General features: G+C 40.4%; 1 long non-coding RNA gene across 1 annotated transcript; it reads left to right on the top strand.

The window, feature by feature from the left end:
* Window positions 1-4,939: 4,939 nt before the first annotated feature.
* LOC121602117 lies at window positions 4,940-6,204 on the top strand. The gene is made up of 3 exons (XR_006006287.1): window positions 4,940-5,186; window positions 5,757-5,822; window positions 5,893-6,204. It is a non-coding gene; the product is annotated as an uncharacterized LOC121602117 (long non-coding RNA).
* The last annotated feature ends 8,795 nt before the right edge of the window (window positions 6,205-14,999 follow it).

Raw genomic sequence — 14,999 nt, 5'->3', positions numbered from 1 at the left:
GCTAGTAAATTAAAACCAGGTTGCAAGATCAATACATCTAAAAAATTAACTTTGATAAGCTCTAGTGACCATGAATCAGAGACTTTAGGTACTGCTATGACAACAATTCACTTTGGCGATTATTCCATTATACACGAATTTCATATAATAGAAGACGTAGAATCCATTTTTTCTGACGGACTGTTAGGAAAAGACTTTATAAAGCACAGATGTATTGTTGATTATGTTAATTGGATGATATACTTCTCATCTGATAACGGATTGATTTCACATCCAATAGAAGACAATGTAAATGGAAATTATATTTAACCAAAACGAAGTGAAGTAGTTCGAAAAATAACCATACCAAACTTGACAGAGGATTCAATCATCTTATCACAGGAAATCCAACCAGGAGTGTTTTGCGGAAACACAATAGTTTCAAAACGTAATCAGTATATCAAATTCATTAATACCACAGATAAAGATGTTCTTTTGAAATAAAATCCTATACACCAGAAATCGAACCTTTAAGAGATTATGAGCAGCTACAGAGAAAACCAAACACAGCTAGGGAACGAATTCAGAAAATTCATAACAAAATTCGCATAGAAAATATTCCACAAATAGCAAGAGAAGAATTAGAAAACCATATCACAAAATTCTCGGATATATTTTGTTTAGAAGATGAACCGGTCTCTACTAACAATAGAAAAGGTAGAAAAGATGTTGAAAAATAACATTATTGAACATTCTGTTTCGTCATATAATTCACCGATACTATTAGTACCAAAGAAATCAGTTGAAGGCAAGAAGAAATGGCGTTTAGTAGTGGATTTTCGGCAGTTAAACAAGAAAATTTTACCAGACAAATTCCCTTTACCCCGCATAGACACGATACTAGATCAGTTAGGAAGAGCCAAATATTTCAGCACATTGGATTTGATGTCAGGGTTTCATCAAATCAAGCTTGATAAAAATTCCAGAAAATATACAGCTTTTTCCACGCCTACAGGTCACTATCAGTTTACAAGAATGTCATTTGGACTCAACATTAGCCCAAACAGCTTTCAAAGGATGATGGCTATCGCTATGGCTGGTTTAACACCAGAGCTAGCATTTGTATATATAGATGATATTATAGTTACTGGATGCAGTGCACGGCATCATATCAGTAATTTAGGTAAAGTTTTTGATAGGCTAAGAAAGTATAACCTTAAACTAAATGCAGAGAAATGTTGTTTCTTTAAAACAGAAGTAACGTACTTAGGTCATAAAATAACAGATAAAGGAATTTATCCGGACGACGCGAAGTTTGACACAATTAAAAACTTCCCGATTCCTACTAATGCTGATGAAGCAAGACGTTTTGTCGCATTTTGTAATTATTATCGTAAATTTGTACAGAATTTTGCTAAGATAGCTAAACCAATTAATAATTTGATTAAGAAAGCCGTTAAGTTTGCATGGACTTCGGAATGTCAAGCAGCTTTCGATACATTGAAACAAAGCTTACTCTCACCCACAATTTTACAATATCCAGATTTTAAAAAGCAATTCATAATTACGACAGACGCATCGGATATGGCATGTGGTGCAGTGTTATCACAAATAACAGATGGAAACGATTTACCAGTCGCGTTTGCGAGTAAAAGTTTTACACCAGGAGAGAAGAATAAGCCAATTATCGAGAAAGAGCTTACAGCTATACATTGGGCAATTAATTATTTTAAACCTTATGTATATGGACAAAAATTTATAGTTAGAACAGATCATAGACCATTAGCATACTTATTTGGTATGAAAAATCCTACTTCTAAGCTTACTAGAATGAGACTAGATTTAGAAGAATTTGACTTTGAAATAGAATATTTAGCAGGTAAAGCTAATGTTGCGGCAGACGCACTATCAAGAATTATCCTTAACTCAGATGACCTAAAAGCATCAATACCAAAATCCAAAACGATTTTAATGGTTAATACAAGAGCCATGGTTAAGAAAACTAACGAGAAAACTGATATAAACAAAGACAAACCAATCGCAACAACAGGGACTGATCACCCCGCGATGTGGAAAACAGATAGACCTTTAGAAGTAAGAAAAGTACTAAAAATAGGTACGCAGAGAATTAAGAACAACGTTGAATTCATAATATACAACCATTCATATAGTAAAGCACTAGGAAAATTTCTTTTGAGAAATGATGGAAGTCAAGCATTAGAGTTTGCTCTTCTAGAAATGTGCAAAATCGCGAAACAATATGGAAGAAATAAGCTAGCATGGTCAGAAGAAGATCATTTATTCGAAGAATATTCCCAACAAACTATTAAGGAAATAGCCAATAGAGCCATTACCAAGTTTGAAATAATCCTGTTTACTCCAACTAGATGGATAACAACAGAAAAAGAAAGGCTGAGAATAATTTCAGATTATCATATGACCCCTTCGGGAGGACATATAGGCCAGTACAGACTGTACCAGAAAATAAGGGAAAAATACAAATGGAAAAATATGAAAGGTGATATCAAGAAATACGTACGAAATTGTAAGGCATGCATAGTTAATAAGACGATTAGACATACTAAGGAAGACACAGTTGTAACTACAACACCAACAAAACCTTTTAACATAATATCAATCGACACAGTAGGACCACTAACAAAAACTAACAAAAACAACAGGTATGCAATAACCATACAATGTGACTTAACGAAATACATCGTAGTAATACCTATCCATAACAAAGAAGCAAATACTATAGCAAGAGCATTGGTAGAAAACTTTATTCTTACATTTGGAACATTTATCGAATTAAAATCAGATCAAGGACTAGAATATAACAATGAAATATTACACAAAATCTCAGAAATCTTAAAAATCAAACAGACGTTTAGCACAGCTTACCACCCACAGACAATAGGATCATTAGAAAGAAATCATAGATGTCTAAACGAATACCTAAGAAGTTATACAAACGAACATCATGATGACTGGGACGATTGGACAAAATTTTACGAATTTGTTTACAATACAACAGAACACTCAGACACAAACTACACACCATACGAACTAGTATTTGGAAGAAAGGCGAATTTACCACAAGATATATTCAAAACAAAAATAGAACCAGTTTATAATATTGACCAATATTATTTCGAAATGAAATATAAACTCCAAAAATCAAACGAAATTGCCAGAGAAAATTTGATAAAAGCAAAAATTATTGCTGTCTTTTAATTTTTTAACCTTAAATAAAGATATAGTACCACTTATTATAAAGATAGGAGATCAGGTATATTTGGAAAATGAAAACAGAAAAAAATTAGATCCAGTCTACATTGGACCTTTCACAGTAGTAAATGACCAAGGGCCTAATTGCGTAATACAAAACAATACAACAAAGAAAACCTCTACAGTACACAAAAACAGACTAATTAAGTACACAGGAGAATAACTTCAATCATTGTAATTCATTACGTTATTCTATTAAAGGGGGGAGGTGTAGCATATCTGCTATACAGAACATATTGTAATACACACTATCAGCCATAGACACATAGTAACACACTTTGGAAAGCCAAATCACACCATTGCAACACATCCATTATAAAACACTCAGCAAATCAGATCATACCATACACACCCGGAAGAGCTCAAGCCACACCGTTCATATAAAAACAATTGTGACACACTTAACAGAACCAACCGAAACGTACAACATAAGCAGGAACAGTTTATGCATTATAACCCAAAGCAGGAACATTTTATGCATTATAACCCAAAGCAGGAACAGTATAAGCATTAAACCCAAAACAGGAACTTAGTGACAAGAACCATCATTCTTGTCAACAAAAGACAAACGTAACTAGCTTAGTGAAAACAATAACTTTCCAACATACAACCCGGAACCACATGTGAGAAACCCTTATTAACCCGAGGAACCCTTAACTTCTTTTGAGTATAAATAAAACCAACTCCGATCATGGCAGGTCAGATTCGTTCGGACTGTCAGGATAGGACTATGCCCATCCTACATCTATCGAGTTCTCATTTAAAGAGTTTAGATATGTCCCCCTGCCCAAGGTAAGGCCTCTAAACTCCAACGTTTCCAGTAAGGGAAACCTCCTAAAGGTTTCTATGATCGCCTGGACGATCAAGTGTCGAACGTCCGCTTCGAAACAGTATCCACCTCAGTTCTACTTAATTCGGCAAACGATGACGAAGGCCACCCTGACCAACGCGAGTTCAAAGTTACTACATAGCAACCGTCCCAAAATCGAATATACCGTGACTATCCCAAAACATACCACATGGCAACCGTAACAGTCATCAAACACATTACACTGGCATAAGGAAGCTGCTTAGGCAGCGGTCTAATGTTGTTGCGCGCAACATTGTTGCGTTGCATTGTTGTATTGCTGAGGTGGTCTATCCCAACCGGCATTATCGCGCGATTTTTATGTGTATCTATCATTTTTCTTATTCTAAGATTCAGAAAATTTTTCTCTCTGCCTCGCTCTTCTGGGTGTTGGTCTGGTTTTGCTCGCAACTTGGCTGTGTCACACCAAACATCCTCATGTTTCATATGGCTCTTCTCTTTCCATCGTTAGAGAGAAACTCTTGCGTCTCGCTTTTCTGGGACTTGTCCAATTTTGCTTGCTACACCAATCGTTCACGCAAGCGTTCTCCTCTCGCCCGCTCTTTCTATCGTTATACAGGTACTCCCCGATATACGCTATCAATGCGGACCGGAGGCAATAGCGTATCTGGAATATTAGCGAATGTCGAATTTCGAGGTTTTCAGTCAAATTATAGCTAATTTTTGTATAATTTAACATAAAGTGGTAGGTTTTAGCCACTAAATTAGTTATTTGATCTAATTTCAACTGAATTTTTCAATTTTATACCTTTTGAAATGGTTTTTAATATTCAACCAAAAGGGAATTTATTTTGCATTTGACATTCGATTTCTAAAATTAGTACAATTTGTTCAAAGAACTGTCAAATTTAGAAAATAGCGTATAGCGAAATCGTGTACATCGAGTATGGCATATATCGGGGAATACCTGTATAGCCACACGAGGAAGGCGCTGCTTCGTGTTCACATGAAAATGTGGTAGTGTGAAATCAAATTTTGCAAGCGGTAGGACGCGTCGGTGGGTGCTCGTTTTTTCTCTCGTTAAACCAGTACGGAAAAAAACTATTTGGTAAGTACAGTTTTGAATAAAAGGTTATATCAATCTTTATCAAACTGAATTACAGGGTTTACCAGCATATAAAACAACTGTTCACTTGTTTATAACAATAGTCGTTTTGTATAGACACCGCTGTCTACCACTTGCTCACACGTCAGATGGTGTAAGCTACTCTGTCCAATTCAATAACACAATTTTCGCCTTCGATTGCACAACGGTCGGATTCGGCACGGTTTATTGTGGTTGTTGTGTAATTAACAAAATTAATGTTTTGATTTATTGAAATGTATGGGTTATACTGCATATTGCTTGAATAAAATAAACGTGTTTAAAAATGTTTGGTTTTGGCAAAATTTGTCCCAACAAAACAAACTGTGCCGAATCTGACAGTTGCTAATCCAAGGCGAAAATTGTGTTATTGAATTGGACAGAGTAGCTTACACCATCTGACGTGTGAGCAAGTGGTAGACAGCGGTGTCTATTCAAAACGACTATGTTATAAACAAGTGGACTGTTGTTTATTATGCTGGTAAACCCTGTATATTGATAATTGTGATATCAAATCATATTCGTTTTCTATAGATATCGTAACACACGCACGAACGGAAGTGAGCACGGATCACGATAGAAGCAATATTCAATTGGTTGGTAAGTATTGTGCTTGACGTTAAGTTGAACAGCTGTTGGCAAAACATTTAATATTTCCTTCTATCCCTAGGAGTGCCGAAAACAGAACAGGAGAGGAAAGAAGGCAGGAACGATCCGATCCTCCAACGTGCTATCGCCTGAGGAGGAGAAGCGGCTGGAAGGTAGGGACGAACATCCAGCTCGCGAGTGCAGCACGTGGGAGCAGCAAGAGGGAGGCAAGCAGGACGCGTACACACCATTCGACGAAGGCAAAGCTGGAGGAAAAGAAGAACGAGGAGAGAAGGCAGGCAAGACGGGTACGTGTGTATCCCACACCGGTTTTTGGCAGTGTGAATTGTGTGAGTTTGTAAATATGTATGTGCGAGTAAGAAGGTAAAATAAAGCGCGTAAGCATGTGCAGAATGTACAAATGAGAGTAAGAGTCTTTGTAGGGAGAATGTAGAGAAACTACTTGTATGTTACACGCTGTCGCACCGTTGCAGAGACGTGCTCTTTAGTGCTGCTAATGAGCACGATTTGAGAACGTTTTGAGCCCGTTTTTTCTCATACAAAATTAGAAAATGTCGCGCGATAATGTCGGTTGGGATGAATGTTGCTGGCAACATTTCGCTTTGACATTGTTTAGCGTCAAAAATTAGCCAATTAACAGCTCAGAGTTTATTTTTTATCATTCAATTGATGAATAAAGTGTTGAAAAAATTATAAATATTTATCTTAAAGTATTATAGGGTAACTGTACCAGTTTTCAGCAGGCTAGTGCATCAGTTTCACAAAAACTGCTCATACACCTACTTTTTTATTATTTTTCATGAAAGTGATGTTATTTTGATTGATAAACTATCGTAGTATTTTATGATTTTTTTTATTTGCCGTTTCAAAGCACTTTTTTTACAAATATTAGTGAAAATACAAACATTGGTTTTGCTCCTATTTTGGGCAGTTTGTTCCTGTTTTCGGCAGGCTTTGCTCCTATTTTCGGCATCGCGGATACGGGTCAGAAAATGTTTTTATCTATGTTAATAGATAGATAAAATTATTTAAATCATTTTAACACTATCACTTTGATAAGATTGATGTTAAAAAGCACTTTAATTAATAATTTTATGTTGCTTATTTTGGCCCGTTTTGACAGCCATTTTGATGCGACATTCAAACAGAGCAGCCATTGACGAAAATTGACAGTTTAATAGTTATAGCGTACGGCGCGAACTGGCTTACAAATATTTATTTTTCTTTTAAGTTAGTGCATTGTTTGTCGTGAAATTGGTGATACCTGGTACAAGAAAGGTCATTTTATTAGTCGACATACGCATTGTAGTGTTCTGATCAATTTTAAAAGGAATATGTAGCCAAATCCAAAGTGTATTATTGTTCCAAGTTTCGGCAGCAGTCCACAACATTGAGCTGTCAAAAATGAACATTTACAGTGTACCTATTTTCGGCAGCATTAAAAGTGAGAAATAACTTATTTATCGTGATTTTAAAATTCCGAACAAGTTTGAATAAATTAAATATGGATAAAATCTTTCATATACACCACTTTTTCATTGTTTTACTGTTAAAGTTTTCTGAATCACAAAACCTGCCGAACTATTGGCTACTCAAATAGCCAGAATTGCTTAAGCAGCTCATTTTGGCACGCTAAAGATCTTTGGGAGGTTAATCTTTCGCGATGGGTTTCGGATGATCGTATTATGGTAATGCTCTAACTCTTTATGGTTTAGTGGTTGAGATCTTACTGACTACAGGCGGTCCCCGAGATACACGGTACCTCTTGCACGCGGATTCGGAGATACGCGGTTTTCTAAATTTGACAATTCTTTGAGCAAATTGTACTGATTTGACACATCAATTGTAAATTGCCAAATAATTTCCGTTGTGATCGAATGTTAAAAACAATTTCAAATGGTTTAAAACTGTTATATTCAGTCAGAACCATATCAAATAATTCATAAAGTGACTAAAAACGCCCCCTACTTGTAAAATTACACGAAAATTAGTGATATTTTAGCTGGAAACCACGAGATTCGACTTACACGGAAATTCGAGTTACGCGGTATTTTGCGGCCGTTTTCGGTCCCCATTAACAGTGTATCTCGGGGACTGCCTGTATATTTTATTTCCTACTTCGTGCTCCTTCGTCGTTCGGCATCTAACCTTATGCTAGTATAGTGGTGTGTGTTGTGAGCTAACCTGACCCGGACTCATTCACGGCGGTAACTCACGGATGACAGTAAAGGGTCGTCCGTCTATGTATTACAGACGTCACACGAGGCGTAAACTCAAAAAGTTTACGCTTGATTTGTATAGGAGAGCGTAAACTTAATGTCAAAAGATTATAGGGTTGTATGGCTGAAATTCAGTTTACGCCAAAGTTTACGCTTCGTGTGACGTCCGTATATGCGTGTGATCGAGCCGAGGGTCATCGGTTGCGCGGTCACGGACGTTGACCGCCAAACACCAGCGCGCACTGAAGAACTAGCGGTCAGCAAGGAAGCGTGCTCGGAGCTAACACCAAATTGTAACCAAAAGAAGTTGAATATACGTTACATAGTTTATTAGTAACGCGTGAGTTTTATTCGACCACCTCCGCGATCGAAAGAACATAAAAGTGGCGACGAGTAAAAAAAAAGCGACGTAAAAAAAGGATTTTTTTAAATTGCAATTCGACTGTGAGTGAAATTTTGTGCTGTTCGAAAAATTACGCGCCCTCGAGCAAAACGCAGAAGGATGAGCACCAGCGAAAACGGTGCATCGGATTTCCCCATGGAAGGAGAGCAGCGAAGATCATCATTGCTGCGTTCGACTGGTTTTGCTACGGGACAGCAAATTTTTCCACCCGCGAACGAGAATGTAGTGCCAACGGTGAATCTGCCATCGCAGAATACAGTAGGGCAGCCATCGCAACAGCATTTTACTGCGTCAACATCAGTGCCGGCGCAGTCACCCGATTCTGCGATGCAGATGATGCAGTTAATGCAACAACAGATGCAGCAGCAGCAGCAGCAGATGCAGCAGCAGCAGCAGGTGCAGCAACAGATGCAGCAGCAGCAGCAACTAATCACGCAAGTATTGCAACAGTCGCAAGTTACAAACCAGCAAAGCCAGGCCTTCCCGAAGCAGCCCGCTGCGCAAATTCGAGCAGTTTCCAGCGCAGCCCGCTGCGCAAAGCGACGGAAGAGATCATGCCGTTCGGAGAATTTTATCATGCCATCTTTTTCCCTCCAACGGCAAATTTGTCAAGCAGCTCGTCGAGCTACCCGTCCCTGGCTCCGCCTCGTACCCCTCGCCTGAGCGCGCTGTCGAAGGTTTGAATGTGTTGGTGCGTCAGACGGCCAATCGCTGTCAGCCGTCGTCCGTGCTTTTTCCCTCCATAGCGCTATCTCTTTCTCGCGTGTGGACAATGCTCATGAGTTGCTGTGGCGCTTAAAAAACCGTTTACACACATTGCTGCGATGCATTTGAATTTTCACAAATCAAACAAAAAAAGCGCAATAAGTTCAATTGCTGCAATGTAAAAATGACTAAGGAATCGCTAGCTAACGCTGGAGGGTTTGCTGTGAAACGCGCTGAATCCTAATTCGCATTAACACGTTCATCCCGGCGCTGATTTTCATCAACTTTCCTTTCCACCAGCACCTAGAACGCAGGCTGGAAAGTTCACTGGCAGGCAGTGGGGCCTGCCATCGATCTGAACGAGTTAAGCATTAAGCATAACTTTGTTACACTAAGCTTTTGCTTTCGTATGTTGTAGATTACACAGATATGCTGAGCCGTCTGTGCAAGGGTATGAGCGTGCGTGTGTGTGCAAAAGTGTCTCCAAATGTGTGTAGCAGCCCACTGTGCAGTTCGCGTGGCTCGTACGCAGAGTACGAGCTGTCATCAAGAGCTGTCAGAATTCCGTGGCGTGAACGACCATTCTGTTTGGCGCCCATTTTGAGAGCAGACCGATTTGGAAAAGTAAAAATAAAGAAAATTGAACAAAACGCTAAAGTGGTGACCCCGACGTGATCCGTCAATATTTTTCACAATTACGAACGAATTCAAACAATGGAGAACGAGAACGCAACTGTACCGTGTGCTCAGCATGTTTATGCTGGTGAAAGTGTAGCATCATCATCATCATCATCCGCGGCTGTTGCAGCAATTGCTACCCCGCGTCTTAACCCACCAGTTATGGCCGACACCAACATTGACGCATATTTTATGTCCCTCGAGTTTTGGTTTGCTGCATCTGGAATCACCGCCCAACATGACTCTCAACGGTACAATATCGTCATGGCCCAGGTTCCCCCGCAGAAACTTGGTGAACTTCGCACAATTGTCGAGAATACTCCAACTAGTGGAAAATACCCATATATCAAATCAAAGTTGACGGAACATTTCGCTGACAGCCAGCAGCGGCGTTTGCATCGTGTGTTGTCTGAAATGCCCCTTGGAGATTTAAAGCCTAGCCATCTTTTTAACGAGATGAAGCGAGTTGCCGGCGATTCTCTAGGGGACACCTTGCTGCTAGACTTATGGGCAGCTCGACTTCCTGCTCATGCCCAAGCAGCAGTAATTGCTTCGCGTGGTGATGCCGCTGACAAGACGACTATAGCTGATGCTATTGTCGAATCTATGAGCTTACGAAATATTAGCTCTATCGGTCAGGAAACAACTACAACTGCTCTCAATGTAACATCGAGTGATCAACAGATTCAGGATCTTAAATTGGCAATCGACGCATTATCGAAACGATTTGACAAGATCCATCCTAATAACCCCCAAGGTCGATCCCGTTCTCGCGCACGTAGTACGGATGCTGATCGCGCTAGAGACACATCAAATGGGCCATGCTGGTATCATCGTACTTACGGAAGTAATGCTAGAGTATGTCGCGCACCTTGCTCTGTAGGTAATTGGCCTTCTTCCAGCCAGCAATGACGCCACTCTGCTGATGCTGTGGAGGAAAATGGCGAACTTTCCTCGGCAGCCACAATCTGTCGACTGAAAATTGCAGATTGTTCTACTAATATGCAATTTCTTATCGATACTGGAGCGGATGTTTCCGTCGTTCCAAAAGGATTAAAATCAGCCAGAGTAAAGCCTTCGTCTATCCAATTGTTCGCCGCTAATGGAACTGCTATTGAAGTATACGGTGAAGTGTTACTGAAAGTAAACCTCGGCCTCCGTCGTGAATTTGTGTGGTCGTTTCTCATTGCTGATGTCTCAACGGGTATCATCGGAGCAGATTTTTTACGGAAGTTTGATCTTCTTATTGACTTAAAACGTGGCCGCCTCATAGACAACACTACCAATTTAGAGTCACGTGGTTTTCTTACCAGAGATATTGACATTTCGGTGAAAACTTTTTCCGCGGCGTCGCCATTTGTAGATTTACTAACTGAATTTCCACAAATAACACACCTCGCCCCTATGGGTACAACAACTAAGTCTTCTGTTATGCATAGAATTGAAACGACTGGCCAGCCTGTATATGCTAGACCTCGAAGACTTTCACCAGAAAAATTCGAAGCAGCCCGTAACGAATTCGAACTTTTGATGAAATTGGGAATATGTCGTCCATCAAGCAGCAATTGGGCTAGCCCTCTCCACATGGTCAAGAAAGCAGATGGAACATGGCGACCATGTGGAGACTATCGTGCTCTTAATGCTCAAACTGTTCCGGACCGATATCCGTTGCCGTATCTCCAGGATTTTACATCAATGTTACAAGGTAAATGCATATTTTCTAAAATTGATCTACAAAAAGCATTTCATCAAGTTCCTATACATCCGGATGATATTCCGAAAACAGCTATTACGACGCCGTTCGGAATGTACGAATTTTTATTCATGACGTTCGGTTTGCGCAACGCGGCTCAAACCTTTCAGCGATTGATACATGAAGTTGTGCGTGGCTTAGAGTTTGTGTTCCCTTATGTCGACGACCTTTTTGTAGCGTCCAATTCTCTCGATGAACATAAACAACATCTGAGACAGTTGTTTGAGAGACTAAATGATCACAATCTGACCATTAATGTAGCTAAATGTGAATTTGGTCGCGATAAGCTCAATTTTTTGGGTCACGCTGTATCTGCTGAAGGAATTCGCCCATTACCTGATCGTGTACTAGCCATCCAAAACTTTAACCTTCCGTCGACAGTAAAGGAACTTAAACGATTCCTGGCAATAATCAATTTTTATCGAAGGTTCATTCCTCATGCCATTGAAGCTCAAATTCCATTATTGAACATGATCCCGGGAAATAAACGAAACGACTGCTCTCCTTTGTCCTGGACTGACAACACTCTTGCAGCTTTCGATCAATGTAAACAACAACTCGCACAAGCCACCTTATTATCTCATCCTGCTAAATCTGCTGAGCTTTCTCTTTGGGTTGATGCCTCAGACATTGCCGCTGGTGCTGTATTACATCAAATTGTGGAGGGAAACGTTCAACCCCTGGGATTCTTTTCCAAAAAATTTGATAAAGCGCAGCTGCGGTATAGTACTTACGATCGAGAATTATCAGCAATATATTTGGCAGTGCGTCACTTTAAGTATATGCTGGAAGGGCGCAGCTGTCATATTTACACTGATCATAAACCCATTATATATGCATTTCGCCAAAAACTCGACAAAGCTTCTGATCGGCAAGCCCGTCAACTAGATTTCATAGGCCAAATAACTACTGACATACGCCACATAAATGGTACAGAAAATATCGTCGCCGATCTGCTGTCTCGCATATCAGCTATACACACATTGCCTTCGATGGATTTTGTTGCGCTGGCAAATGATCAAAAAAATGACGAGGAACTCCGCAAGATATTGCAAGGTACAACTGAATCGTCGCTGCAATTAAAATTAATTGAGATTCCAGGCAGTAACACACAATTATATTGTGATTGCTCTACTAATCGTATTCGGCCGTATGTCACACCATCATTTCGAAATATTGCGCTGCGAGCGGTACATAATTTATCGCATCCTGGGACACGAAGCACAGCCAAATTGATGACCGAAAGATTCGTTTGGCCAAATATTCGAAAAGATAGCATTGCCTTTGCGAGAAGTTGTATACAATGCCAACGTTCAAAAATATCAAGGCATACTCAATCACCATTATCCCAATACCCTTCTCCAGACGATCGATTTTCCCATATTAACATCGACATAGTTGGTCCTTTTCCAATCAGCAGAGGAAATAGGTACTGCTTGACTATAATCGATAGATTTACTCGATGGCCAGAGGCTTTACCTATTCCGGACATGACTGCTTCTACAATAGCTGATGCTCTAGTTTCGGGATGGATTGCGCGTTTTGGTGTACCGAAATATATTACTTCTGATCAAGGTAGACAATTTGAGTCATCACTCTTCTTGGAATTAAACCGCCTGTTAGGTTCAACTCACCTGCGTACAACTGCATACCATCCTCAAAGCAATGGAATCATCGAAAGATTCCATAGAACATTTAAAGCAGCTCTTCTCTGCCACGATAATGAACACTGGTGTGAAAATCTCGCAGTGATACTACTTGGCTTAAGAACAACATACAAAGAAGATATTAAAGCATCACCAGCTGAGATGGTTTATGGTACCACACTTCGTATTCCCTCCGAATTTTTCAACGATATTGGCGAAACAACAAATGAAGCTGAGTTTGTAGCTAATTTACGAAATGCCATGCGATCATTACGCCCCAGACAAACCTCATGGCATGGTTCTCGGAATATTTTTATTCCCACCGAACTAAAATCATGTAAATTCGTCTTTATTCGCAATGATTCCATACGACCAACACTTTCACCACCGTACGAAGGGCCTTATGAGGTTATGGATCGAACAGAAAAAATCTTCAAGGTCAACGTGAAAGGTCGTACAGTATCTATATCAATAGACCGCCTCAAACCAGCCCACATCCTACAAGAATCTTCTGCAAGTGTTCCTGCTCCACCTACCAGTTCTTCTGAGTTACCACCGACTAGAACCACTCGTTCAGGCCGAAGAGTGGTGTTTCCTACCCATCTTCAACAGTACGTATCCTAGTCTGGAAGGGGAGTACTGTAGCAGCCCACTGTGCAGTTCGCGTGGCTCGTACGCAGAGTACGAGCTGTCATCAAGAGCTGTCAGAATTCCGTGGCGTGAACGACCATTCTGTTTGGCGCCCATTTTGAGAGCAGACCGATTTGGAAAAGTAAAAATAAAGAAAATTGAACAAAACGCTAAATGTGTTTTTTTTCCGAAATGTTATGATCCATCGGTCAAAGAAAGGAAGGTGTTCATGAAAGGCGGAAAGACGAATTGAGGCCCCTGTCAATGGTAACTGATGACAGGGAGGAGGGGGTACTGGCACACAGCTGTTGGGAGATTGAACAGTATACTTAAATTGCCGGCGGGAAGGCCATGGGACCCCTACGATCATCGGTCACAGGCCCTAAAATTGTAGCCGCCATGGGGGGAGGGGAGGTGCAAATGGTTTTCTCCAGCCACGGAGCCCTAAAGACCATCTTTCCGGGGGCCCTTGTTGCTAATAATCTGTCCACTTGTAGACATACGGCATACTGCAGACTAGAGATCTTCGGCGACCGCCTAGTCCGCCTATCGTTAGGTCTGCCGCTGGTACATGGCCGTGTTTTTTTTATCGTGGTGGTGCATCCTTCCCCCTGCCTGCAGCGTATGCATCGAGCAGGAGACAGTGTGGCAGTATGCAAGTTGCACGCTGGATAGGAGCGGTCTCGCGGCACCGCCATCATTCCGCACATCTGCATGCCCGTCGTGGGTTCTAACCGCGTATGAACCGTCCGCCGTAGCAAGGGGTGACTATCAAGCTACGCGGTACTCAAGTCCTGAAAAGATGAAAAGATGAAAAGATGAAAAGAATAATAATGATTGCGCAGGATACTGCTTTCGGAATTTCTGGTTTATTAAATAAAACTGTAACTAAATGTGTCTCCTACTCTGTTTTTATATTCTCGTTTTTATTCACTTGATTTCTTCGCTATCTATATGTTTTTATCTGTCAAAAAACACGCGGCCTCTCTCCAGTCGTAAGTCCGCGCTCTTGTTCGTGGGTTTGCACCACACACCTCAAATCTATATAACGCGTATGTATGTATACGGCGCTCTGACTGCTGTGTTGTTATCACACAGTCTGCTGTGTGATAACCCTAGCGTTAACAAACGCCC

Source organism: Anopheles merus, unplaced genomic scaffold (assembly GCF_017562075.2).
Source record: "Anopheles merus strain MAF unplaced genomic scaffold, AmerM5.1 LNR4000302, whole genome shotgun sequence".
Classification (NCBI taxonomy): Eukaryota; Metazoa; Arthropoda; class Insecta; order Diptera; family Culicidae; genus Anopheles; species Anopheles merus.
The sequence above is the reverse complement of the archived record's forward strand: the minus strand, read 5'-3'. Positions and strand labels throughout refer to the sequence as shown.